At 41.6% G+C, this 27,661-nt stretch overlaps 1 protein-coding gene across 1 annotated transcript in view; it reads right to left on the bottom strand.

Moving 5' to 3' along the window:
- Positions 1-27,661, bottom strand: part of MYO3B (myosin IIIB) — a 407,127-nt gene that overhangs the window by 16,108 nt on the left and 363,358 nt on the right. The window lies entirely within an intron of this gene.

The following is a 27,661-nucleotide window of genomic DNA, read 5'->3' as shown; positions in this document are numbered from 1 at the left end:
TGGTATACCTTTAAGTTCTGATAACAAAGCAGCCAGTGCAAGGAAGAGGACTCAGGGTTGTATTTGTTTTTTACATGGTGGATGTGCTCTTCTGGTATTGTTAAGAATGAATAGTAGCTAAAATTATCCTCACGGAGCTTTTGGCAAAGTTTACAGATGCCTGGGAAAGGGAAAAAGTGAAAAGGAAGATCTAAGACACTGTGGTCTCTCAGATTCAGGGTCACCAGAGTGGAGTGGAGGGCAGGTGACATTGCCTGCTGACCCAGGCAATAGACATCATTTGGAAAAGAAATCAAGGTGGTTAGCAGACCAGCAGAAACACAAGATTCTGAGAGTTGGGATTTGGATAATTTTTAGTAAACTTTGGACAAATTTACATCCATTAGTGGCTAGCCTGTCAGAAATCGTGGTGTTTTTATTTTATTTTATTTTTTTTTGGGTTTGCGGGCCTCTCACTGTTGTGGCCTCTCCCCTTGCGGAGCACAGGCTCCGGACGCGCAGGCTCAGAGGCCATGGCTCACGGGCCTAGCTGCTCCGCGGCATGTGGGATCCTCCCGGACCAGGGCATGAACCCATGTCCCCTGCATCGGCAGGCAGACTCTCAACCACTGCGCCACCAGGGAAGCCCAGAAATCGTGTTTTAATTAAAGGTCCAGTCACACAGAACAGAGCTTGTTTAAAAAGAGACATGCAAATACCCAGAGATAGAACATTGTGGATATAATGCATGGAGGAATCCTATCCTTAAAGTTCTGTATTTGGACTGGGCATATACCCTAAGAAAACCATAATTCAAAAAGAGTCATGTACCACAATGTTCACTGCAGCTCTATTTACAATAGCCAGGACATGGAAGCAACCTAAGTGTCCATTGACAGATGAATGGATAAAGAAGATGTAGCACATATATACAATGGAATATTACTCAGCCATAAAAAGAAACGAAATTGAGTTATTTGTAGTGAGGTGGATGGACCTAGAGACTGTCATACAGAGTGAAGTAAGTCAGAAAGAGAAAAACAAATACCATATGCTAACACATATATATGGAATCTAAAAAAAAAAAAAAAGGTTCTGAAGAACCTAGGGGCAGGACAGGAGTAAAGACGTAGACGTAGAGAATGGACTTGAGGACGCGGGGAGGGGAAAAGGTAAGCTGGGATGAAGTGAGAGAGTGGCATGGACATATATACACTACCAAATATAAAACAGCTACTAGGAAGCAGTCACATAGCACAGGGAGATCAGCTCAGTGCTTTGTGACCACCTAGAGGGCTGGGATAGGGAGGGTGGGAGGGAGATGCAAGAGGGAGGAGATATGGGGCTGTATGTATACATCTAGCTGATTCACTTTGTTATAAAGCAGAAACTAACACACCATTGTAAAGCAATTATACTCCAATAAAGATGTTAAAAATAAATAAATAATTTTTAAAAAAAAGAGAGGGCCAGGAAAGGAGGCTATAAAAATGTAAAAAAAAAAAAATAATAATGATAAAATAAAAATCTGTGATGCAAGAAAAAGAAAGTTCTGTAGTTCGGCTCATGCCGATTTTGACAGTTCTCATGGGAAGTTTTCTTAGGTAGGTGTGACTATCTATGTGAACATGACTTTTAAATAATGGAAACTGAGTACTGATTAGGGTTATGGGTTCCTGGGAATGGATATGAGAAGTTTCTTTTAAATAAATTGTTTGGTAAAAATATCCAACCTTGATGCAAACTTGCTGCCAATCTTATACTAAAACTTCACAAAAGATTTGTCTACTGATTACTACTGTTGTCTCTTTAGTGTGCCACCTTTTATTTATTTTATTGAATGCAACAGCAGAAGGCGTTTTGAGCTCTTATGCCTGTCCTCTCCCATCTCCAGGAATGGACTTCTCAGAGAGGAAATATTGAACTACTCCTGATTTCATTTCCAATCTGTAGAGTTCCCTTAGGCTCCACTGTGCCTGACGCTCCCATTTTGTGCAAATGGTGAAGTTTTGTTGCAATAAACATTATTCCAGGAGCTAGTTGTTGGACATTCCATTTTGTCAAATGACTCCGGCCCTTGCTATTTAAATGGATAAAGCAAAAAACCATAATCATTTAAGACATATGACTTGTTGATAGAATCTTTATTTAAACAAGTTTCCCCAATCATGGGTTAAATGTCCTGCTTCTAAGTGATGTTATGTAAGTTATTTTGAGGCACAGTGTTTTAGGTCAGCCAAATCTCTACTCCATGAGGATCTAGGTGATGCCTCATCTAATTGCCAACAGAGCTGACCTGCTAATTCTATCCATTCCAGAACATGGTTTGTTTGCAGTGCTGATGAATTTGCTATGCTGTTAGCTGGGGTTGATCTGTGAATCCTACATGAAGGTTAGTAAAGTCAAACTATGCTTATCCTGCCTCCCAAGCAGTAAAATAGACTCAGTGAATCTTTCTGACCTTCCAGATCTACAACTACTTGCTCCAGAGATTTTAGTCTCTTTTCTGTGATAGCATAGCTTTGAAGAGTATATTTCCGTCTTGTACTAGGTTCGCAATATATAAATTGCTCAATAATTAGAACTGGCATTTCACATCAAAATATGCAATTCAGATTCTATCTACTACCCAAATGCAAAATCCTCAAGAGGGCTGAGTTATGAAATTATTCAAACAGAGAAGTATTTTAAAAGTTCTCAACTGATAAAAAGTACTATACTCTGTTTCTTTCTCCTGGGTATGACTTAGTAATAGTAAGTATTAGGATATTTAATACAAATATGTTCCACGAACTAGAATAATACTTAAACATGTATAGGGAAATAAAAAGAAAGTGACTTTGAGAGAGCTACTATAGCTGTAAAAGGAACATCCATAGGTGCCTCAATTCTGCTATTCAAGACCCACAGGGAGTTTTTGTTCAGAACTTGATAGAAAACTACCGACAACCTGATGGAGGGTAGTCAATTTTGTCAACAGAGCTTAGACTTGTTGTGTAATCACAGAGATCTCTGCCTTGGCCTCCCCTTCTGAAAATAAGCTACATTCAGCAACTGAGCAGGATGAATATGATGGGAATAAAAGTTTCCAGGTGGATACTGGTTGTTTTGCCCTAATATCTCCTCCCCTCTGCTTTGGTAAAAGAGCTTCCTCTTTCCCGTGGGGAACACCTTCCAGGAATGTGGATGTGGCTGCCCTCCCCTCCTCTGCCTCTCCCCCAGACCAGGCTGAACACGCGGCCCAGGCCTGGCTGGTAGAGTCCCCCTTTCCCACCCATGGTGACTAGTTCAGGGGTGGACACACAAGCCACAGGGCTAGAGTTCCTCTAGGAGATCTGAGTGTGGACACTGGAGGAGAGAGAGCCCTTTGTCCTTTGGGATCTCAAGTTCTACGTAGTGGATACTGGCTCAGGGCTGGCAGTGGCCATTTTACCAACATTGAAAGTGGCAGCCCAAAAGGGGTAAGCAGTACTGAGAGAGAGAGGGAGAGACAGGGGCCTAATGACATTGTCTAAACCCTAACAAAGTGCATTATGGCCTAAGCTAGTATGAGATGGATTTCTGGTTCTTGGATCTAAATGAATTCTTGCATTGTCCTTACAGACGAGTAACTTACATAGTTATTGCCCTCCCTGCTAATCACCAGCATTGAGACTCCACACCTACACCTGGCATGGAGCCCACCAGGGTCCACTGTCAGCAACGCCTAAGTTTCTCAGATGGGTGTAGTCCATCACAGATTAGGTCATTAGGTCCTTCTGAGCCACTAAAAAGTTAATACATGGAGGTTCCTAAAAAATATCATGCTTGTTATTGAGCTGCAGCTCAATAACAAAAGAACAAACAACCCAATACAAAAATGGGCAGAAGACCTAAATAGACATTTCTCCAAAGAAGATATACAGAGTGCCAACAAACACATGAAAGAATGCTCAACATCATTAATCATTAGAGAAATGCAAATCAAAACTACAATGAGATATCATCTCACACCAGTCAGAATGTCCATCATCATAAAATCTAGAAACGATAAATGCTGGAGAGGGTGTGGAGAAAAGGGAACACTCTTGCACTGCTGGTGGGAATGTGAATTGGTACAGCCACTATGGAGAACAGTATGGAGGTTCCTTAAAAAACTACAAATAGAAGTACCATATGACCCAGCAATCCCACTACTGGGCATATACCCTGAGAAAACCATAATTCAAAAAGAGTCATGTACCCCAATGTTCATTGCAGCTCTATTTACAATAGCCCGGAGATGGAAACAACCTAAGTGTCCATCATTGGATGAATGGATAAAGAAGATGTGGCACATATATACAATGGAATATTACTCAGCCATAAAAAGAAACGAAATTGAGCTATTTGTAATGAGGTGGATAGACCTAGAGTCTGTCATACAGAGTGAAGTAAGTCAGAAAGAGAAAGACAAATACCGTATGCTAACACATATATACGGAATTTAAGAAAAAAAAATGTCATGAAGAACCTAGGGGTAAGACAGGAATAAAGACACAGACCTACTAGAGCATATGAGGATATGGGGAGGGGGAAGGGTGAGCTGTGACAAAGTGAGAGAGAGGCATGGACATATATACACTACCAAACGTAAGGTAGATAGCTAGTGGGAAGCAGCTGCATAGCACAGGGAGATCAGCTCGGTGCTTTGTGACCGCCTGGAGGGGTGGGAGGGAGGGAGACGCAAGAGGGAAGAGATATGGGAACATATGTATATGTATAAGTGATTCACTTTGTTATAAAGCAGAAACTAACACACCATTGTAAAGCAATTATACTCCAATAAAGATGTAAAAAAAATATATCATGCTTATTAAAAAAAATCATGCTTGTATGGGGGGTGTGTGTGTGTGTAGCATTTCGTGATTTTAATATTAGCTAGAAGTGAAACAAGATAAGTGTGCCAGTGTAATTTTTGAGACATCCATTTCTTATTAATGAAGTAAACAGAGGCATTTGTGAGGAAGCATGAGCAAGGAACTCAGCAAACACGTGGCCAATTTCCCACCTACATCAGACAAAACATGAAAGAGCAACTCTTAATTACAACCAAATATTAGCTCTGGCCCCTGGGAACTCATCATCCCATCTCAAGGTCTATATTTATGAAAATTTAAGCAATGTCTTAAAACATGTTAATTTGTTCTTTGTTTATTTCTTTCCCTGACAGATTAATTTATTCCAAGGGACTTTGGTTCTCAAGCCCTCATATATCGATCGGGTCCATGTACGACATAACTAACAGCCTGGGGAGGAGATTTTGGTGGAAAACAAAAGTCTTTCTTGTAGTTTTCCTTAGGTAATTAACTTTGTATTTGTGGGCCCTGGAATGCTTCCAGTTTTCTCTGGATTTGCATCCCTTGACTTTCAGATCAATGGTTAATTTCATGAGAGAGAGGCTGGGAGCATGGCGAGAGGGGGGAAGGGGGGAGAAAGGACTTCAGGCTCCAATGAGTCACTCAGAGCACATGGAGGCCATAAGAAAAGTTTTTTTTTTTTCCCCCCAAGAGCTTCTATGTAAAGAACATTTAGACGTTAATAAGAACCTGCAGTACTGGCGCTGGAGAAGGGAAGGTGAGGAGGCTGTGAGAAATGCTATTTATCATTTATGGACACTTCTCTCTGTGAGTTTTGCATCCCTCCATCTTATATGATCCCACTGGGAAGTCAAAGCAATGCTTACAAAGTGCCATCCTTTCAAAGTCTATTAATTGCTTATCAGTTATTTTGTAGTCCATGAACTGTACTGAGAAGGAACTTACACTCTATAAATTTTTATATCTTTTAGAAAGAAAAAGTACATAGCAAATAAGACATAGGATTAGCCCCACACCGTGTTCCATACCAACCTCATGCCTATAACTACAAGACTAACTTAGCAGAATAGAAAACCTCCAAAAATGCACCTGTTCCCAAAATTCAGGCAACTTCTTAAACATCCCTGGATTTTGTCTACAGGTTGTTTTAAAGGTACATGAGTTTTTAAAATTACATCAAAATCAGCAACCCCTAATGATATTATTTCCCCTTCACTAAACAAATCTTTCAAATCAGCAAGCAGAGAGATTTCTGTCACTCTTTGGAATTCCTGATTTCTATAAGCTTTGTGCCTTCTCCTAGAGCTTGTCATTAAATACAACAAACTTACATTATTATGTTTAAAATGCTAAATACAAGTCAGAACACTAAGGTAGATATTTTTACTATATAATATTGCTTTTACAAATGGGCTAAAGGGCATAAACCTAGTCCATTTTACAACTAGGACATATACTTGAAGTATAGGTACCTAGTATCAGGTGAAAGCAGTAATTGCTCAGGATTACTGTAATAGACTGTGTTACTTTTATACCAAATATTTCTATTGCCACCCCTAAAGTGCATCTCCCAGGAGAAAGACTCACATCCCCGCCCTGTTGAACTCAGGAGTGGTTGTGTGACTTTTTCAGGCCAGTGAGACACACAAAAGGATGTGTGTATTTCTAGGTAGACGCTAGAATGTGGTTCACCAAATCTCTGCTGCAACTACCAGCAATGATCTAGACAGAAACCACTACACCAGCCTGGGCCCTGGAGTGAAGATAACACACAGCAAAGGCACAGCCGAGCCATAGCGGCACAGTACGAGTGAGAAATGAGCCTTTGTGGTTGTGAACCACTAAGGTGTGGGAGTGTTTGTTTCTACAGCATAATCTAATCTATCCTGAAACAATAGCTTAAACCAGAGATAGACACTTTAATTAACTATTTATTAGCTGGCAGCTTATGAACTTGCCATTGGTAGTAACAAATGATCTAATGTGATTCAAATTATTATAATTGAGAAAAATTGGAATATAAATTTGTATTCATGAATGCTTTTCCTTCTGAGGTGTAACTGCTTATTAAGAGAAGAACATAATTATTACTTTTAGTTTCCTTTTATAAGGAACATCATAGCAGAGTTAGAAAATGGTGGCAATTTAAATACTCATTCCTAAAACCATAGCAGTATCAATGATCAACTGAGTGTCTTCCATGTGTCAGTTCCTAGGGATGCACTGGTAAGCAAGACAGGCATGATCCCTGCCTTCATGGGGATTTCATTCATTCTGGTGGTGGAGTTCAACTCTAAACAGGTAGATTATCGCAAAGGATCTTAAGTGCAAATAAGAAAACAAATAGGCTGTTTTAAGTCACAATTACATAGGAAAAGGGTGGTAGGAGATGATCCCTCTGAAAAGGTGACAGTTAAGATGAGGCCTAAAGAAGGACAAGAGCCAACCACGTGAAGAGAAGGTAAAAGTGGGGGTGGGGAGCATTCCAGGCTGAGCGAACAGCATATACAGACACCGTGTCTGTGTCCTCCAGGCAGATCAGATCTGACCAGGGTGGCTGGACTGTAGTGAGGAAAAGGACCATAACGTGAGATAAAGTTGGAGAAACAGGCTGTGGACAGATCATCCAGGGCTCTGATGGCCATGGAAGGAATTTGAATTTTAATTCAATGGGAAGCTACTGAAGGAGATGGGAAGAAAAAAGACATGAGACAGTTTATTTCTTTAACAAAGAGCATTTTCTCTGGCTGGAGTTCCATACGTGTGGAGGCACAAGTATGGAAGCAAGAAGACCAGTGAGGAAGCCACTGTAGGTCAGAGGTGATGGCTGTCTAGACCAGGTTGTAGTGGTGAAGAGGAAGAGATGGGGACAAAATCAAGATATATGTTGTAAGTCAAAACAAAAACAGAACTTGAAGGGCTGGATGTGGAAGGTGAGGAAAAGGGCATGACCAAGAATGACTTCCAGACTTCTGGCTTGGGTCCTTGAGTGCGTGCTATGCCATATACTGAAATAGGGAACACCCAGGGAAGACGGAGGTTTCTGAGGCTGTGGGGAAATCAAGGGTTCTGTTTTGGACACGTGACGCATGGGATGGCTGCGAAACATCTAAGCGGAGATGTCGAGTGGGAAGCATGTCTGCAATGCGGAGAAACAATCTGGGCTGGACATAGGAACTGAAGAGTCATCAACACATCAGTGGGGTTTCAGGTTTGGGGAATAAATGTAGATGGAGAAGAAAGAAGGTTTTTGGATGCCTGAGGAACCCCAGCATTTAGAGGTTTTAGTAGGAAGCAAAGAGTAGCCATGAGGTTGGGGCAAAGCCAGGAGGGTGCGTCTTCGCAGACACTAAGAAAAGGGAATGGTTTATGAAGGCTGAGAGAGGTGGAATAAGAAAAGGACAGAGAAGGTCCTCTGGACCCAGCAAACTGGAGGTGTCCAGCGACCCTGGAAGTGTGTTTCAGGAGAGTGATGAGCCCAAGGAGTTCTGTAGGGGAGGAAATACAGGCAATAGGTACAGTAAAAAATGTTTTAAAATTTGGGATTGACATAAACACACTACTATGTATAAAACAGATAACTAATAAGGACCTGCTGTATAGCACAGGGAACTCTACTCAATACTCTGTAATGACCTACATGGGAAAAGTATCTAAAAAAGAGTAGATAATATGTATATGTATAACTTTGATTCACTTTGATATGATTCACTTTGTTGTACACCTGAAACTAACACAACATTGTAAATCAACTATACTCTAATAAAATTTCTTTTTTAAAAAGTACATTTGCAAAATCTAAAACGGCAAAAAAAAAAATTGGCCAAGAAGTAGAAAAGTGAAGAAGGGTAAGGGAGGAGAGCCCAGAATTAACAGTATTTATTTTAAAAAGACTATGAAAAATCCTGGAAATGATTGAGTTTACCTGGAAGCTACCAGATTGTTTTCTTCCATCAGCAAAAATGTAGGCTTGAGAACTAGCTAACCAGTTAGAACCCTGCACATCTGCATGATGTGGCCAGTTTCTGAAACACTCTGTTCCGCAAGCATCGTCTCCTGTTCCACTTTCTTTTCCTATATTTATGGAAAATGCTGACCTAGCTGGTTTCTGTATCTCTTGGTACAGTTCACTTCCCTCTTAGCTTTAGGGTTATTAAACGAGAGTAAAATTTCATTATACATTTTAGTAAAAACAATGTTTAATTAATATTTTTAATTGAAAAATGTACGCATTTTAGGTATAGGAAAAAGACAAATAGCACAAAAGATTACAGAATGAATAAGAAGTCCTCCCCAGACCCCCAGTCCTTGCTCCAGAGGAAACCACTGGCATTACCGTATTGTGTGACATAGTCTATGCAGATACAATTCTAAAGCTATAGCTCCTATTGTTAGAGCAAAACCCAAACCCCCAAAGCCCCTGAGGTGTGGGCATATTTCTACACTCTGTGCCTTGCTTTCCTCATATTCCAATATAATATGGAGGCTGTTCCATAGGAATACATATGGATACAACTCATTCTTTTTTGTGGTTTCCTAGTATTACATTTTTATGGTTGTGCCATCATTTAATAAGTTTTCTGTTGATGAAGATGTAGGTTTTTATTAGCATCTTAAAACCATAAGATAAAGAATGTTTTTAAGTGATTACATAAGACCGTTGCCCAACAATACACAAAACTTTTGCCCAACGTTAATTAAACAGTTGTTATTCCCAATCCCAAAGAAGGTTAGACTGGGAATAACTGATATTTTTATAGTTTGTGATAAGAAAGATGGCTGGTATTTTGGTGACTTTTTCATTTATGACATCTGGGGATAACAGCAACCCCAGCCTTTAGGAATAATAAGCATAAGTCATAGGAATGATAAGGAAAAGAACAAATATGGAAAGTTTTAAGACATTTAGAAAAACAATCCTTTAGAATAAAGAAATAGTATATGGGCTATCAAATGGCTTATATAACAAGTATGTGGTGTTTTTTTTTTCTTTTCTTGGCTAATATGCTACAAGATTTTTTCAAAATGGCGAAGTTTTCTAAAGATGCTTTCTTTCAAACTTTATATTACATGGACAATTAGTATTTTCAATTTCAAACAATAATACTGCTTTTGCAGGGGGAGGGATAGATTGGGAGTTTGGGATTGACATGTACACTGTACTATATTTAAAATAGATAACCAGCAAGGACCTGTTGTACAGCACAGGGAACTCTGCTCAATATTCTGTAATAACCTAAATGGGAAAAGAATTTGAGAAAGAATAGATACATGTATATGTGTAATTGAATCACTTTGCTGTACACCTGAAATTCATACAACATTGTTAATCAACTATACTCCAATATAAAATAAAAATTTTAAAAAGAAAGAAAAAATTTTATACTGCTTATGTTTCAGTTAAATCTTGTTAGATGTTTTAGAAGAGTGTACCTAATAAACAAGAAGAAAAAAAGAAAAAAAGATACTGCTTTTATTTGGGGGAGATTTTTCATGGGCCTAATAAATGTATTATGGAAGCCAAGTGCTGACATGCCTTCCCCTAGTATCATCATTAATTAGGAAGGTGTGTTTCAGGGGTTAGGGGGGTGGAGATCTGTTTGGAAACACATAAAATAAAGTTTGGTTGTGAAGGTTTGGAAGTCAGTCTTAAAGATTTTGCCTTTTATCCTGTGAGTTGTGGAGAAACCTGAGGTTTCTGATCAGGAACATGACACAGTACAGTTGTCCCTCAGTGTCTGCTGGGGGATTGGTTCCAGGAAACCCCGTGGACACCAGAGTCCGTGGATGCTCAAGTCCCTGGTATAAAATGGCGTAGTACTGTTGCCTCTCCGTATCTGTGGGTTCCACACCCACAGATTCAATCAACCTGCAGATTCTGAGGGGAGGGCCGATTGTGAGTGGCAGTGGCACGTAGAATGAATTAGAGGAGGGGCAAAAGGGAGAATCAGAAAGAACACCGCAGGAGTCCACGCTGAGGTGAGGAAAACCTAGGCTAGGGTGAGAACAGCAGAAACAAAAAGTGAAAAGGACCTAAGAGTGAATCTTAACCCTTTTTCTCTGTCCCAACACCCTTGCGAAGTGAGACAGATCCCATTAATTAACAGCGATTCACTCTGCATTCAAAATTTTGTTATGAATGCAGGAGAAAGCCCAATTAAAAGGCTAAACCATTAAAGTGTGTCACAACAAATCATTAAAATGAATATAAACAAGGAAGTGAGTGTCTTCAGAGTGTTTTGTTGCTTACATTGAATGGGCTGCTTTTGCCTTCTTTGGTGCCTTCCATGAGCCATCATTGCTATAAGGTAGCGAGCGAGGCAAGACCTCCAAGAATGGAAGATATAGTCAGCAATGATGGTTGATTCACGAACTTAATCATCTGTGCTGGGTAAATTCTAGATAGCTGAAGAATAAACATTTTAAGGATATTTATATTAAATCTAAATGTTAAAAAAGTTTTAAAAATGATAAAAGATATGGGTGAATATATAATTAGGGGGTGGGAAAAATCTCTGGAAGCAGGAGACCAAAGACAGACACTCTAAAATATTGAGCTGACTACGTTAAAATGAGAAAGAAAAAAAAAACCTTTTGACAGTAAAGGTGCAAACAAAAACAGCAAAATAAATAAATAAATGGCAAACAAGAAAGTGTAAAAATATCTGTAACATCTATATTGAACAACAGATCACTGTGCCTAATGTATAAAGGGCTATTACAAATCTTTGAGAGGAAGAGATTTCCTACTCAGCGCTCTCTCTCTTCATAGAATATAGCAGACTGGACACACCTGAAATGCCTCTCCTTTGATAGAAAGACAGCCATAGTTACCCAGAGTATGGCCAAATGGATGCTCCCAGGGTTAACAGAATTATATACCTTAGTTTGATACAGCCCTTTCAGCTGTAAGGAAATAGAGGATGACTAAGAACATGACACGGGTGTGGGGAAGAAGGTCTTGTAGAGTGAAATGAAGACAGGATGTGTGGAAACACTAAAGAAGATAGCAGAGAAGTACTAAATCTATTTTTCAAGCAACACAATACTGAGAAGAATGTAAAAGCATCTAAAACAGAGAACCCAGCCTGCAGTAGGCACTTTATTCAAAGTGTACTGAATTTAAGCAAAGGCATGACATAACTAGAGGCAAAGAGGCAGAGATGAAGTAGGTCCTACCTTTAACAATAATTACAATAATAGCTAATTATATGATTATGGCTTACTAGGTACCAGATGCTTAGCTTAGCTCTGATATGGGTGATTTCATTTAATTCTCATAACAACCCCTGTAAGATTGGTACTATTACCCCTATTTAACAGATTTGGAAACTGAGACTCAGGAAACTGAAATGCTTTGCTCAGGTTCACATGACTAGAAAATGGCCAGGTGATAAAATTTTGACTCCAGAGCCCATGTTCTTACCACTACACTCTACTTCCTCATTGGCCATCTCTCATTAGCAGGGAGACCACATGTGGTCTGAATGGACCCAGGTCCTCAGCCTGTAGCCACAAACATGGTTCTTGGTAGAAGGGCTGTAGTTCTGAATTTCCACACAGGATGGCTGGATTCTCCAAGTGCCATGAAGCATCAGGCTAGGCTAGGAGACTGAGAGACTAAAAAATGGAAAAGCTGCCACAAAAGAAATGGTCTTTCTGGGCCTTCTACTTTCCAGTGACCAAACTGCACTCTGTTTATTCAGATGGAGGCAGACCCTGGTGCCAAGCACTGTACATTGAAAGGGAATTCGTTTGTGAGGTCCTTTGATGTCACATGCATCCCAGGAACACCCAGCTCAAACAGGGAGAGCTGCTTCATGTTTATGCCTCTAAATAAAACCATTTGAGTACACAGACCAAAGACCTGGTCCGGGAGCACTGCGTTTTCTCCAATAGGGTGATTCATTACTAATGTCTTCATTTTGGACACTGCAGTTGAATGTGAAGCCATATGCTTTAAATTAAAAGCACACTAAGCAAATCACAAGTTTCTCAAGATGGTGCTTAAAGTCTGTTTTGGCATCTGTTAGTTGCCAAAAGACCCATATGATCCTGTAATTAAACAACAAATATTTTCTGCAAAATCAATCACTTTAGCTGTCCCCAAATGCTATGATTACGTTTAAATGCTATGTTGAGAAACAAGTTGCACAACTAGATCTTTTTTAGAATTGTTTGTTCCCTACTCCAATACTGTTCTGATCTTTCTCTTAGCCATTTTATTCCAATTCATTATATTAGAATGCAAAGCTTTTTAGTTACCTGAGCAATAAACAGCAGAGCCCCAGAGCCGGAAACATTGGCAGCAGAACCACCACTAATAGATACTGTTATATCTACGTGGTCAGAAGATTCCTTCACCATGTGGTTGGTACCAGAATCAGCTATGGGTCTTGACTGCAGTCATCAGAAACCAACTGAGGTCATCTTAAGTAAAAAAGGGAATTCACTGGAAGGAAGTCAGGGACTCACAGAACTGATGGGGAGGTAGCCAACCCAGCCTGGACAACAGGTTGGATCCAGAGGCAGTCTGGAAAGCCAGGGAGTGGAAAGAAGCAAGGCCACTGCTATGCTGATGCTTCCACCTCCTCCCCACGTCTTTGCCTGGTTGGCTTAAGAGTCTGGGGGGCACCAGTTGGGCAGGGCCTCTTTTAAGGGCTGACCTGTAGTAGAAGTGGAGGTCGCCTGTACTTCCCACCTAGAGGGTGAGGAAATTCCCCCAGGAAGATGGGGTTGCTAAGAGCAAGGCAAGGTCAATGCTAGGCAGCCAAAGATTCTGGTACCACACTCCTAAAATGGAGACCATTTCCATTTTCAGGCCACGTTTTCCGACCTAAGCAGGAAAATGTGTGGATAGAAAACCAACTCTATGAGGGTCACAGAAGAGGTAAAGGTAGGATGCAGCACCTAATGAGCAGGCACTAGCAAGGGAAAGAGACTCCTTCCTGAAGGAATCGAGGCTTATTTCACAGGCTTGTGGCTGGTGAATGTGTGTTTAGAACAATGGCTTCTTAGGCCCACTTCAGCTGGGAGGTTGCCTTCTACAAAATGCATCGTTTCTTATCGCCTTAAAGGGCCTTCTCCGCCCTGGAGGCAGTGAGGTGGGCGGGATAGTGGTAGTTGAGGGGCAGAGGCGGGGAAAAAAGAACAGAAGAAGAGATGCTTATTTAAAATGGGTCGTTCTTCCGCCTGTGAATGTTATGGGTAAGAGAAAACATATAATCAGAATTAAGGAATTTCATGGCCAAATTAAGCCCAATTAGGAATGTGTGGTAATGCTTAGGTATGTGTAACAGCTAGAAACAGTGTTCTGCACGATTTACGTTGTACTCTGAGGCCCAGCTGAACTTAGGTAAAAGCAAGCTCGGATGAGGAGAGGCAGAGGGAGCCCCTGGGGCTGGGACCAGTCAACAGAGGGACCACCTAGGAGGTGAGACGTGAGGGGCTAAAGGGCCAGCTTTCTTTCAGGCCTGGTACCAGAAATGACAGCTTTTTTTGGGGAGAGGGGTTAAGGTAGGGATGCCCCTCAGAATGGTTGTGATGGGGCTTCTTATTTTCAGTATTCGAAAAAACCCGGCCAGCATCAAAGACAGGCTAATTAGAACTTCACATTTCTTTCCTTTTGGCCTGAAATGAACTCACTCAATGTAGTGCTGTTGACTTTATCATGCTGGTGGGTTAAGCCCTAATGGCAAACATTCCCATAATTAATAAAGTGAGGAAGTTAATTTTACTTAATAAACTGTGTGCTTGGAAGAAGATATAAATTTCAAAATAGGCACAAGAGAGAATAATAGAAGGTGTTAAAAGTGACAAGAAATGTTGGGAACACCTGGATTTGGGCATTTTGACTACAAAGGTCCCCACTAAAATGCAACCAGATTTAGGAAGAGTGGATTCATTAGGAATAGCGACTAGAAGCTTCATTCATTCATTAGACTAGCTGAGAAAGGGGGAAGAAGTGGTTGGGGTTAAGAGTAAGAAGGGAGGCCAATGAAGGCCCAGATGGTATGTCCTTTGGAGCTGGGAGACGCCCGAACGCCCTTAGAGCCCTTGGAGAGTAACAGTAAATGAGGAGAAGTGGGCCGTGTGGGGAGGAGGGGCAGGGCAGAGGTATAGGGCCAACAATGGCTTCTACCTCGTCATTCAGTCTTGCCTGTCTAAAGACTGGCAGCTCATCTCCCTGGTGGCCACGAGCTTCCCATCCCACCATCTGGCCATCTTCAGTCAAGGTGGTGGTGCAAGAACTACCGCCATTTTTTTGACCACCTCCTACACGCGAGGGGCTGGGCTGCCCAATTGGCATATATTATCTTTTCTCCTCCCCCCCACCTCTGCAAAATGGTGGCTGTGGTTCCTATTATACAGATGAAACTTAGGTTCTAGGCGGGTTAGTGACTTGCCCGAGATCCCAAGGCTCGTGGATGTCGGAGCCCGCGTCCCTCTCTTGCACAGGTGCTCTGGAGACGCGGGCGTGACCCTGGCCTTAGGGCGCCACACAACCCTCACGGCTGAGTCAGGTGCGGCCAGTGAAGCTTTAATGATCACCTTCTGTGCCTGGTACTGGGCTGCCTTCAGCAAGGGAGAGAGAAAAGTGACAGATGAAGGCGTGTAAGTGTAGCTGGGCACTGAAGGTGTGCGCTGGGCGAGAGCGCACAGGGAGGCGCGGGGGGCCGCGAGCGACAGAGCAAAGCGTGGGGAGCCCTGCGGGGAGGAAGCAGGGGCTGGAACACGGGGGGACTGCGGTGGTGAATGAGGGGCCGGGCTTGGGGCACAGTTTACCTCGACACATCCGCCGCTGGGTGGGCGTCGGGGGCTGCTCGGGACCGGCCGCCCTCAGGGAGATGATTCTGTAGCACAAAGGTAGCCATTTTGCTGTTTACTCCCGTGGTAAAATTCCCATTTGCTATTAGATAATGTGTTAAATGTCTGTTAGCTCAGGTGACAGGAGCCAGTTCAAACCTGTTCTCCTAGCACAGGAAACACAGGCTTACTGGACAGAACAGTCTGGGAGGAAGAGCTGGCTTCAGGTGTTCCAGGGGCTCACATCATGTAACCTGGAATTTCTCTCTCCTGCGGTCTCCTGTATGCCCACCGTCCTCCATTCCTTCTGTCCCTAAGCCCTGCTCCTCCCTAGGCATCGACCATGCTCCCTTTTACTTCATACAGCCTCTCTCCACCTGGTGGAGGTGGGAGAGTGACGGTGCTGGAGGATGTGATTTGGGGGAGGGAAGCAGCCATACATAAAACCTCAGGTGGGCCTAACTTGAGGCATTTCTCCCACTCTGTACCAATCACAGCAGCCGGGGGCGGGGCAATCAGGGATTCTGATAGACCAGGCCCGGGTCTCATTCCCAGAGGTTTGACCAGGAGTTGGCATAATTTGAGCGTCTCATCAGAACCGCAGGAAGTGTGTGTGTGTGGGGAGCAATTTCCCAAAGGAAGGCAGGTGACATGATCAGAAGTGGAGGAGAAGGAATGCTGACAACACTAATGAATATCACAGTGTACAAAATCAGAGCTCCATGAAATAATATGGACTCTCTATGAAAAACGGGCAGACGTCTCATGACATAGGAAAATCTTACAGATGCTCCTGACTAATGACTACCAGGGTGCACATCAGAGAGAATTGGAAACAAAACAGTGGAAAGCCAAGGCTGCATCGTGTTCAAGTATATGGAGCTCATTTATTTTAAGATGTGCAGTTCTCTTTTAATTATTTATGATACCTCACAGCATACTGTAAGTGGATCCCAGTATGTTTTGTGAGAATAATGACGTCGTAGGAGTAACAGACCTCACTCGGGTCTCTGTTCTCCAGCTTTTGCTAAGAACTGAGAGAGAGGCAGTGGAAGTTGATATTCAGATCTGTTTATCTGCTTGACGATGTATCTTTTCTGTGCTGATGTGTGCCAGGGGCCGTGGGCTTTGGAGTCAGTGGACTTAGGGAAACTGTGAACCTCAGTAAGCTACGCTGGGTCACTGAACCTCAGTTTTCTCCTTTGTAAAACGGAGGTGGTAAGACTCTCATTAAAAGTGGTGAGGAATTCGTTCATTACTATGTTCAAACAGTGATGTTTATTGAGCATCTAGCATGGCTGTGTGATGGGCACCAAGGATACAGCACTAAACAGCACGGACAGGATCCCTGCCATCAGTGAAGGAGACCAATGAAAGGATATGACATTCAAAAGACACCTGGCACAGAGCCTGGTACACAGTAAGTGCTCAGTAAGTGTGAATTGTCTTCCCTTTTCCTGCCAATCCACTCACTCATCCTGTCTTAATCTAAAAATGGTAGCAAATCTCTTAATTTCTCTGAGCCTCAATTTTCTCATGGGGTTAATTGAAGGGTTTGGAGAGATTTTCTGATGTTTCATCTTGCTTTAAAATTCTGTGAATCTTTGGCTCTCTTTCCTCTTCACCCAGGGCACAGAAAATGGGTTTATTAAAGGGAATGTCACTGGGGACTATCACTTGAATCCTGTCTTTAAAGGGCAGTTTTATTATTGTTGCCAACCTGGCCCCTAGACCATCAACCTGACCCCAATGTAAAGCTTGCAGAGATACTTCTACCCCACCCCATCTAAAACAGCCTCAGCAAGCAACTCTATCAACATAAAGGTGCCTATAAGAGTGATTTTACAATACCCATAAGAGGCAATGTGGTTATGATAAGGGCTTTCATTCAGATAGATTTGGCTGGAATCTCAGCAATTGAATGGGATTTTCGGACAAACGATTTAACCTCTTCATGCCTCATTTTCCATATGTGTAAATGGGAAGGAAAAAAACTGCTTCAACAGGGATATTGTGAGGATTGAACAAGATAATGTATGGGGGGTTGCCTGGTGTGGAGTGTATTAGTAAATGGAATATACTACCTTGACTTGAGAAGTGACTGCATGTTAATTGCAAAATGGTAGCTGTAAGGAACTCCTGCTGGAAAGTAAAGCACCTGGAGCTAGTTCTAGATTTGTATTATCAGGTTAATGTGTTTTAAGTGAGTTTAGGACATAACATTATTCTTTTAGCAGAAGGCTGGGGGAAGAGACATTAAGAAGGTTAACTAGGAAGTGTGATGCTCACCTATGAAACAAGAGGGTTGGACTAGGTGACCTTGAATATCCTTATAAATTCTAAAGTTCTAGGATTCCAGGCTTTGCTAAAAGTCTGTGAGGGAATTTGAGAAAAAGGAAAAAATATCTTTCATTCTACTCTACCTCACTCTCTCTTCCCACACTGGACCTGCTGACTGATGACTGTTAGCTGTCCTATGTTACCACCAACCTCTGTTGTCATTAACCTCACGTTTTCATAGAAAGCCCGTTTTGTCCAGTGAAATGTGAAAAGGTGCGGTTTACAACCCCATCATATCTTTGATTTTTAATACTTGATCTCAGCGAAAGTGGTTTGAACTCACTTAGCAAGATCATGAGAAACAATAGAGGCCCTATGTACCTTTAACACAGAGGCAAGAGTTCTAGGCCTCCTAGGAATGAGGTTAGTGTTTGTGAAGGTCTAAAACTGCAGGCACATATTGACACTGTACAAGCTCTTAAATCCACAGGAATCCGCTAGTGCTCAAAGGAGAGCAATCAGAAACCTAAATTAGTAATTGTGTCAATAGATTTTGCTAAGGAAAGAAAAAAATTAGCATGCCTCAGGCTATTGGAAAAAAAATTCCAAGCAGGGAGAAGAGGTAGTAAAATATCCAAAGGCCCAGCTTGATGATGTTCATTTTTAAATGTTGAGAGCAAGTGTGGTATTATGACCTTTTTCTTCTATCAGCCCCTTGTGGCAGGGCTCTGTGGCCTCTGAATATTGGGCCATAATCAATTTAATTTACTCAAGGATCCCGCAACAGAATCAAAAGTGTGAGGGATGGCGAGTGTGAAGAGAGTGGTTCAGCCGAGTGTTTTTCCCAGGAGCACCCTAGAGGCCCTGATGGAGAGAAGCCATTTGAATACTCCAGCCCCCATCCCAGGAGATTCTAAATTTGGTATCAAAGTGTAGCACCGCCCCTCCCACCCTTCCTTCCTGGGTTTAACAGAGAGCAGTGGACCATTTTTTTCCCTCCAAATTCAGCTAGATTTTCTTAGCTCAGTTCTATGTCTTGTCCTTCACAGAGATAAATATGCAGATGAGGAAAGATCTTTCAGGTAACTGGATTTTGTAGATTTAGAGAGATTTGAGGCAAACAAAACAAAACAAAAAGAAAAAACAAACAAAAAACTATTTAGTGCATGACTTCTGATAATGGAAAGGAAGATGTTTGAAAAAAAAAGTTTGAAGACAGTAGTCTTAGCTGGTGCGAGGAGAGGAGCATTTGGTTCCTGGTCTGCTCAGTGCCTGGCTCACTCATTACAGGTGGATTAAGAATAAAATATGTTAATATAGGGGCGGGGCCATAATGAGGAATTTCATTAGAGGTAAAACCAAAATATGGAAGAGTAATTCCATTTGTTTTCAAACAACTTAGGGTGCCAACTCTTATTCTCAAAGGAGAAAAGTTAGGATAGAACTTTTGAGGAAAAAACCCTATTTGAACCTTTGTCCTTTCATTCATAGGAAGCATTCACTCTCCTGTGCCTTTTGGTTGTTTTTAGAGAAAGTAACTGTACCAATAATTCTGTACTGGAAAGTAATTTCCTATATATATATATATAAACATATATGTATTTGTATATATGTATACTTATATATTTATGTATATATTATTTATATGTATATATAATATCTATAATGGAAATAATATATAATATATACATATGTGTATATGTATAGAGTGTGTCTATATATATAGGTATATATATAACAAACACTTTTGTCTCTGAGATCACTATAATTTGGACAGTGGTTGTGATAAAGGATATTAACTACAGGAAGTAAAACAAGTTTGAGGCATATTTTGACCAAGCTAATACAGACGTAAATCCTCTATGGTTTTGTGTTTGGGAATAGTTGTTTTCTTTCCTTTACCTGTGTTCGTGTCATTTCAGCAAAACAAAAACCCATGTCATGCACTGTTGCACAGGCAGGTGTGAAAAGTTATCTAAGCCTTTTCTGCTACAGTTGGTTGACTTTTCTTTATCGCAAAATGCCCCTCCCGAAAAGTGCTGAAATTCTTACTTTGTTGGCACTGGGCAGAGTTGGCAAAGCTGAAAACTAACATACCCATTTATTAAAAAAAATCTGAATTGACTTCCAAAGCTTTTACTTAAGCGTTGTTTATACAAACTGTTAAATATTTGGATAATCAGCTGTCAAAGTAGCAGTTCCTGGAAGAATTATTTTCTATGACGCTGCCAAAGTATCTGATTTTGACATCAAAATTAATTTCACAAAATTTTAGATTTAGTTTAAATCAAATTTAGACTTGATTCGGAGCCATCAATAATTAAATTTTATGAGCACACAGCAGAATCTCTGGTGCCTGGCAAAGTCTTCAGGGCCACTGAAACCGAAACTTCCACCATGTGACCTTTATTCAGGGGCAGCTCTACTTTTAAATTAAGAACTTTTCATCTCACAGAAAATGAAAAACAATGAGCAATTTCTTTGGGTCACGTATCTCTGTTGCCAGAAAAATAAAAGACATCGAATTTTTCAGTAACATATATAACAGGCACCATTTTTGCTTTTATGTAAAGTATCAATTCCACATGTAATTGCTGAAGATTTTCTAAATTAAGAACCCATGTGGTGAGCGGGTGCACACAAAAAGATAATCAGAAAAATCTCGGCATTAAAATATAGCCTGCAAGTAAAAACACATAAATCACTTTGGTGAGTCCCAGCCTGCTGTGAAAATGATGGCTCTCAGCCTCGTATTTCTGTTGAGTCTAGTACAAGGAACCAAAAATCCACTGGGCCTGTGAACTTTAGGTCACAAGGTAAAGGCAACTAAAACAAATAGCTACAGAGCACAAGTCAAAGACCAAACCCAAAGCAGCACGGAGATCTACTACTGGCTTATAATAGAGTCTGAGCTAGAAGGAGACCTGCATTCTAGTTTCTACTTTTCATTCCTCTGCTTAGTAAATTCACTTCACCAAGGGCGCTGCTTTCCCAAATAAGGATAATAAAACCTCTCCCTGTACCAACACTGTGTGACTTCTTGAAGTGATTTCCAACTCCAAGAGCTGTGACTTTGCTTATTTCCTTATTCAGTTGCTTGTTTAGAGACTGTTGCTAGTGAAGTCACAGGTGTAGGTTTTCTGATCACCTGGGTCTGTTCCGCTGTCCACAAATGGTGCCCCTGATGCCGGCTGGTCATCTCACAAATGTCACTGGGGGGCAAACCCGAGAGCACGCCTGTGCCCCAGGTGACCCTGTGTCCACTCCTGGAAAACCACGAAATGGTTTGCAAAAGTGGGGACGGCTCTGCAAGAGCTCAAGGCCCTACAGTGCAGTGGGGGGAGGGGCGGGAGGTAGGGAAGGTGAGCAGACCTCACAACTGTGCTGCTTCTTGCTGGTCCAGAGGAGCTTTTGGAGGTGAGTGAGGTATAAGAACTGATTGTTTTTTGGCCCCCCCTTAAAAGAAAGACATACTCAAGTGACTCCTGAAACTTTTCTTGGCTCAGAACACAAAGAATCACTAGGAGTAACACATTATTCGTCTGCGATGCATTATTCAGGCTAGTAGAAACATTTGCAACCTGAGGACATGCTGGAATTTATGTTTGAGACTTATTTATCAGGTTTCCTCTCTCTGCATGTCCCTGGAGCTGTAATTTTCAGCCTTGACTGCACATTAGAGTCATCTGAGGAACTTGAAAATAATCTTGATGGCCAGATCACACCCCGGAACAATTATATCAGAATCTCTGGAGGTGGGACCCAGGCAGCTCGATGTTTTTTAAAGCTCCCCTGGTGATTCCAATGGGGAATCACTTGGTCCCCTGGTGATTCTCAGCCAAGGTTGAGAAGTGCTGTATTAGAGGAATGACAGTTGCATGGACCCCGACTCAGGAACTGAGAAGGGTGGAAATGCTGTCAGTTATGCTGACTTGTTAAAAGCGTCCCAGATTTCTAGGGTAGCTACTTAGTGTCTGCTGAAAAGTTATTTCAGTTTTCCTCTTAAGGGTCAGAATCAAAGGCAGACAGCCTAAAAATAACTCATCAGCAGCTTGTTTGGCTGATGAAAATTGTGGAAGCTCTAAGTTGCTTTTTAACTTTAGCTTATTGCCTTCTTCCTTTGAAATACTTCAAGTATTAAGAATCACCTTACAGATCAATAAAAGGTCTTGTTCACCGTGTTAACAAGTGTGGGGCTTCCCTGGTGGCGCAGTGGTTGAGAGTCCACCTGCCGATGCAGGGGACAGGGGTGCGTGCCCCGGTCCGGGAAGATCCCACATGCCGCGGAGCGGCTGGGCCCATGAGCCATGGCCGCTGGGCCTGCACATCTGGAGCCTCTGCTCCGCAGTGGGAGAGGCCACAACAGTGAGAGGCCCACGTACCGCAAAAAAAAAAGACAAAACAAAAAACACAAGTGTGAAAGGTCCAAAACAACACCCTATGAGTATTCCCTAGTACTGACATAACTCTCTACCTAAAATTCAAGAAACACTTAAAGGGGAAAAAAAACCCCAGCAAAGGTTCTTGAAGAGAACTGTATTTCCTTAAAGGAATGACGAGTGATACATTTTCCACATTAATTTATATACACCCTTCATCTCCACAGGCTCAATTCATAAAAGTTATGCATAAATCATAGGAGAGATCATCAAATCAACCAGTTCACAGTGCTGACTAATTGGTAAATAAATACTTCATGAAAATGGTGAGGGGTCTACAGATTCTGTTTTTCTTTTAAAAACAAAACAAAACAAACAGAAAAAAGCTTTAGTTGTAGCTTTGGTAGAGATGACCACACCTCATCTACTTCGATTTTATAATACCTCCAAGTTTGTTGGAGGGAATTGTACAACAAAGATAGAGCCCCACAGGGTGACCACAGTCCTGGATGAAGAGTTTATAATCAAATGAAAAATTCAGATTTGTTTAATTAGCCAGATGCCTGGTAGCATGTACACAAGACATCCTAAATCTGGATGTTACCACATTTTCGTTTTGGTCTAGTTGTTTGTCACTGTGTGAACATAACTACAGACAGAGAAAAAGAAAACAAGACAGGCATAGGAGAGGATGAAAATAGATCTTTGCCAGGATAGACTAAAAACCAAAGAGACACTTTGTAAATTAGCTTGCTTTCTGAGGTTTAATTTTTTTTTATAAGGTTACTGCTATATGTGAAAATAACATCTTCAGAGAGAAAGACTTTTTTTCCCCTCACCGTGAGACCTGAGTCTGAGGTCAGGCTGTACTGCTTGCCCACTGTGTGACCTTCGGCAAGATACTAAATCTCTTTCCCCATCAGGGAAGAATAATGGTACCCACTTATAAAGACGTTGCCTTATTTAAGATATCGTGTGAAAAACATCTGAACCTGGTGTAGGCACAGGGGAAAATGCTCATGAAATATTTATTATTGTTGTTACTATGGGTGGACAAGCCTAGTACCCATCTTGATTTTTCTCACAGAAACTCAATTCTTACAGAAATGGATCCCTCAGAGCAAAGACCTAGATTCAGATGTAAATACAGATCAATGACTCTATATAAAATAAATGAAAATTTAGAAAAGTGATGCCTCCATCCTTGACCTGTCATCCCTGTTTCTCATGGAGACCTTGGATGTGGCCAAGGGAATGGTGAAAGCAAATTTAGAAGGGATACAATGTTCCTAGCAGCCAGTGGAGAAGGCTCAGCGAGAAAGGACCCGGCTGCTCACCGAGGGCCTCTGTCCACGGGGAAGCTGAGCTCTCCTCCATAGGGTCAGGATGCAGAGAAGACCAGAGGTGGAAGGAGACTTGGTCCCCGCTCTCAAGAATCTGTCAATCTGGTAGGGGAGACCAGAGTTAACTATACACACAAATATGCTCAAATGCTGAAATTCAAGCCCATTGAGTTCCATTAGGACCTGGGGGTGGTTTCTGCAGTGTGGTAGCAGTCCAGGGGCAGCGGGAGTGACAGGACTGGCCAGAGGGCCCGGGGCATGGTTGGGCCCCCAGTGCTCTGGCCAGGGCTAGTTTTGCATCTGCGGAGAGGGGTTGTGTCTCTTTGCCAAGCTGCAACATTCACTCTTTGAAGTGAGCTGTTGCAGAAAAGGGTCTGTCAACCTCCAGAGAGTAAGCTCAGGAGGGCATTCTGTGGGAGAGTGAAAGAAAAAGTCCCATTGTTCCTCTCCCCAGGGCCCCAAGAGATAAAAGCCACAAAGACAATTGTTTTTATTAATAAAAGGTGCAAATATTGAATGTCTGTTGCTGAGTACTTATTTCACTCTTCTGGGGGACCTTTAAGTCACAACTCCTGCTGGGATTTGTATTTTTTAAAGAAAAAGATGAGAGAGAAGTAGAGGAAGGAAAGGGGGGCAAAGAAGACAAAGGAGAATTGTGAGAAAAAGCAAGAAACTGTGAGAAACTGGAGAGTCCTCACTGGGTGCCATTTAGAGTGGGACTAGCCAGGGACGTGGTTACGCCAGCACGTCCCATACGCCAGCAATGGCCCCAGCAATTGGAGAATTGGTGATGAGGTCATCTTTCCTCAAAAACAGTGCTCTTCCCCCACGACTTGACTCCATCCCACACACATTTGCCCCAAAGCCTATATTGTTTCGTTTTCTTTCCTGAGTCTAAGAAATGAAGCAGCGGTTGTCCACCAAACTTCCTGTCTCCACCCTCAACCCTTCCCAAACTGCTTCTCTGAGTGACACAAAATCCCAGGAGCTCCGTTCCCTGCTTCCTGGGAATCTTCCAGACCTACTGGTGGTGTGTCTCTAGCCATCCCCAACTTCAATCTGCTTACAGTCCTAGAACTTCTTTCTCACAAAGTTACGTTACATGAAAGAGCCTTTCCTTTGCCCCTGCAAAAGTTTTTTTTTTTTTTTCTTCCTGAAAAGTGGTTAGAAGGTAGTTTATAAATCAACAGGCTGCCTTACAATTGTTGGCCTGTCCAACTTTGAGGTATATCTTACATTAGATTAAGATAATTGTTGACTTTTGGGTTGTTTTCACTTGTTAATAATGACATGTACCTTTCAGCTCCTTTACACTACATAATTTTTAATAGCTTCATGAAAATTGCCACAAAAGATTCTTGCGTGAAAAGATAGCTCATTAACATACGCCGTCATCAAAACCATGTTATTATTGTACCTCAAGTAAATATTAGCTTTTGTAGTAAATCAGATAGAGGTTAAGTTGCCTAGCCGTAACTGTGAGGGTTCAGCAAGAGCCAAGTTTGCAGAGAAGGCTTCAGCCCATTAGAAGTCCAAATGAGAGGCTGGCACGGCTTTAGGGGTCCCTCCCAATAATCCGCACCTGCAGCCCTTCCACAGCTACCTCAGTAAACACACAGTCTCAGAAGAAGCCATGGTACTACAGTGTAAACACAGCTTCAAAGCCAGTCTTCTAGCAGCTCTCCAACCAGGTTGCGGTCCCTAATAGCTGCCCCTGTGGGGATTCTGGAGCCAGCACTGGCTATAGCTATCAGAGAAGCAGTGTTTGGAGTTTCCTATTTACTGAGGAGATGCATAGACAGAAGGAAATCCAAGTGACTTTTGTATTAAATCATTTAACAAACATTAATTAAAATCTGCCAGTGAGCAAGGAGCCCTATTAAGGTACATGGAAAATGTCCCTAGTATAACATCCTGAATCCTTAGCCTGTTGACAAGACCCGCCCCTTGCCTCCCTCTCCAAGCTTATGGTACGCTATGCACCAGGTGGACTGAACTTCCTCCAGTCCTTCAAGTTCTGTGAATGTTCCCTGCTTTCTTTTTTCTCCCAGCTTTTTCATCATTCCATCTGCCTGGAACACACTTCCCGCTATTTCGTATGAGACTAATTATTTCTCATCCTTTAAATCGAAGCTTAGTTGTAACTTTTCTAGGGTAGTCTTCTCTGATCCTTGGGACTAGGCTTTGTTAATTTTCTATTTGCTCCCATAGCCTCCTGAACTTCCCCTTTCAAATAATCCCTTTCATGTTTATCACTGCTTAAATGTCTTTCTTCCCATCTGTAAATTTCATGAGGGGAAAGCGCTCTGTCTTCTTTGTAACTATGTGCCAATAGCCTAAAACTTCATGCCTAGCACATAAGTTGCTTCATGTTTATTGAATTATTTAATTGAATATAATGTCCCCTGCCTACAAGGACTCCTATAACAAGAGAGGGGAAAAAAGTAGATAAATGCCAGAGCACATGTGTGTGTGCCTATTTAAGTATACAATTAAAACCTGGCAACAGCAACAATGAAGAAAAAAACTCCAAACCAAGACCTGCCAGTTTCTGGTTCTCCTAATACTGAGTAATATCACATGAGTTTCAATTCCTACCTATGATCATTGCTACTGTGTCAAATATTCAGCCACTGCCCATGAGAATGAGTAAAAGGAACTCAATCTTGGAGTACCAAATCTTGTTCCTCTACAGCGCAAGCCTAAAATATATATATATATATATTTTTTTTTTTTTTTTCCCCCCACCCCAGGAACACAGCATTCAGTCTTTACCTAACTTTCCCTGCATAGGCAAGTTGTCTGGAGTATTGTGACTAATAGTGAGGTGACAGCACAGGGGCTCTGGCAGACCAAAAGCACCACAGTAAAAGAGCACCCAAGAACTCTGTCAGTCAGTGTTCTGCATATAAACCTCTGCAAAATATTTACATAAGTCACTGACTCCACAGAACCGTGCTAAGCTCTGAGGAAAAACTACAAAACTGCAGCGAATGCTATAAAGCATTAGCAAGTAAAATTCAGTAGTGTGTAAAAAATTACATTATGGTCAAATAGAATTCCAGGATTTCAAGGATGCCTCAATATTTTTAAAGTCTTAGTAATGTGTAATACCAACACAGCATACTACCTAGAAATTAAAGAAGAACTTTAGTTCTGTGGTTCATCTAAGTAGATACAGAAATAGCTTTTGACAAAATATGCCCTTAAGTATTATCAAACTAGGAACAGAAGATAATATACTTAATCTCATTAAATTAATTTATTTAAAACAGTAAAAATCATACTTAGTGGTGAAACTTTAGAGGCATTCTCATTAACGTCAGGAAAGAGTCATACTCATTAGTTCTGCTAATATCCAGTATTGTACTGAAGCTTCTAGACAACATGATGAGGCATGAAAAAAAGAAGGGTATCACTGGAAACGAAGAGAGAATTTTTTTCTCATCTGTAGCGATGTTATAGGCTATATAGGAAGCCTGAGACAATCTGTAAACTATTGAAACTAATAAGTGTCCAGCAAGTTCATATTCAGAATCAACATATAAAAATCAACAGTGTTTCAGTCCCATTTATAATAGTAACAGAAAATATAAGTGTGGTAGCCGACCTCCAAGATGGCCCCCAATGGGCCCCCCATTCCTGCCTTCCAGGTATTCCTGTGTAATCAATAGGATACCACAGAAATAACAATGTGTGACTTCCAAGGTTGAGTTGTATAAGATATTGTGGCTTCAACCCTTCTCTCTTGGATCACTTGTGGTCACCACGTCATGAGGACACTAAAGCAGCCCTAAAGAGAGGCCCACATGGTGAAGAAGTGAAGCCTCTTGACAACAACCAGAAAGGAACTGCGGCTTCCTTCCAATAGCCATCTTGGAAGCAGATCCTCCTCCAGCCCTAGTCAAGCCTTCAGATGACTGCAGCCCTGGCTGATATCCTGACTTAAATTTCATGAAAAATCCTGAACCAGAATCATACAGTTAAACTTCTTCTGAATTTCTGACCCTCAGAAACAGGTAAATAAGCTGAGATA

This window comes from Orcinus orca, chromosome 7 (genome assembly GCF_937001465.1).
Source record: "Orcinus orca chromosome 7, mOrcOrc1.1, whole genome shotgun sequence".
Lineage (NCBI taxonomy): Eukaryota > Metazoa > Chordata > Mammalia > Artiodactyla > Delphinidae > Orcinus > Orcinus orca.
This window is presented reverse-complemented; position numbering and strand designations above follow the sequence as displayed.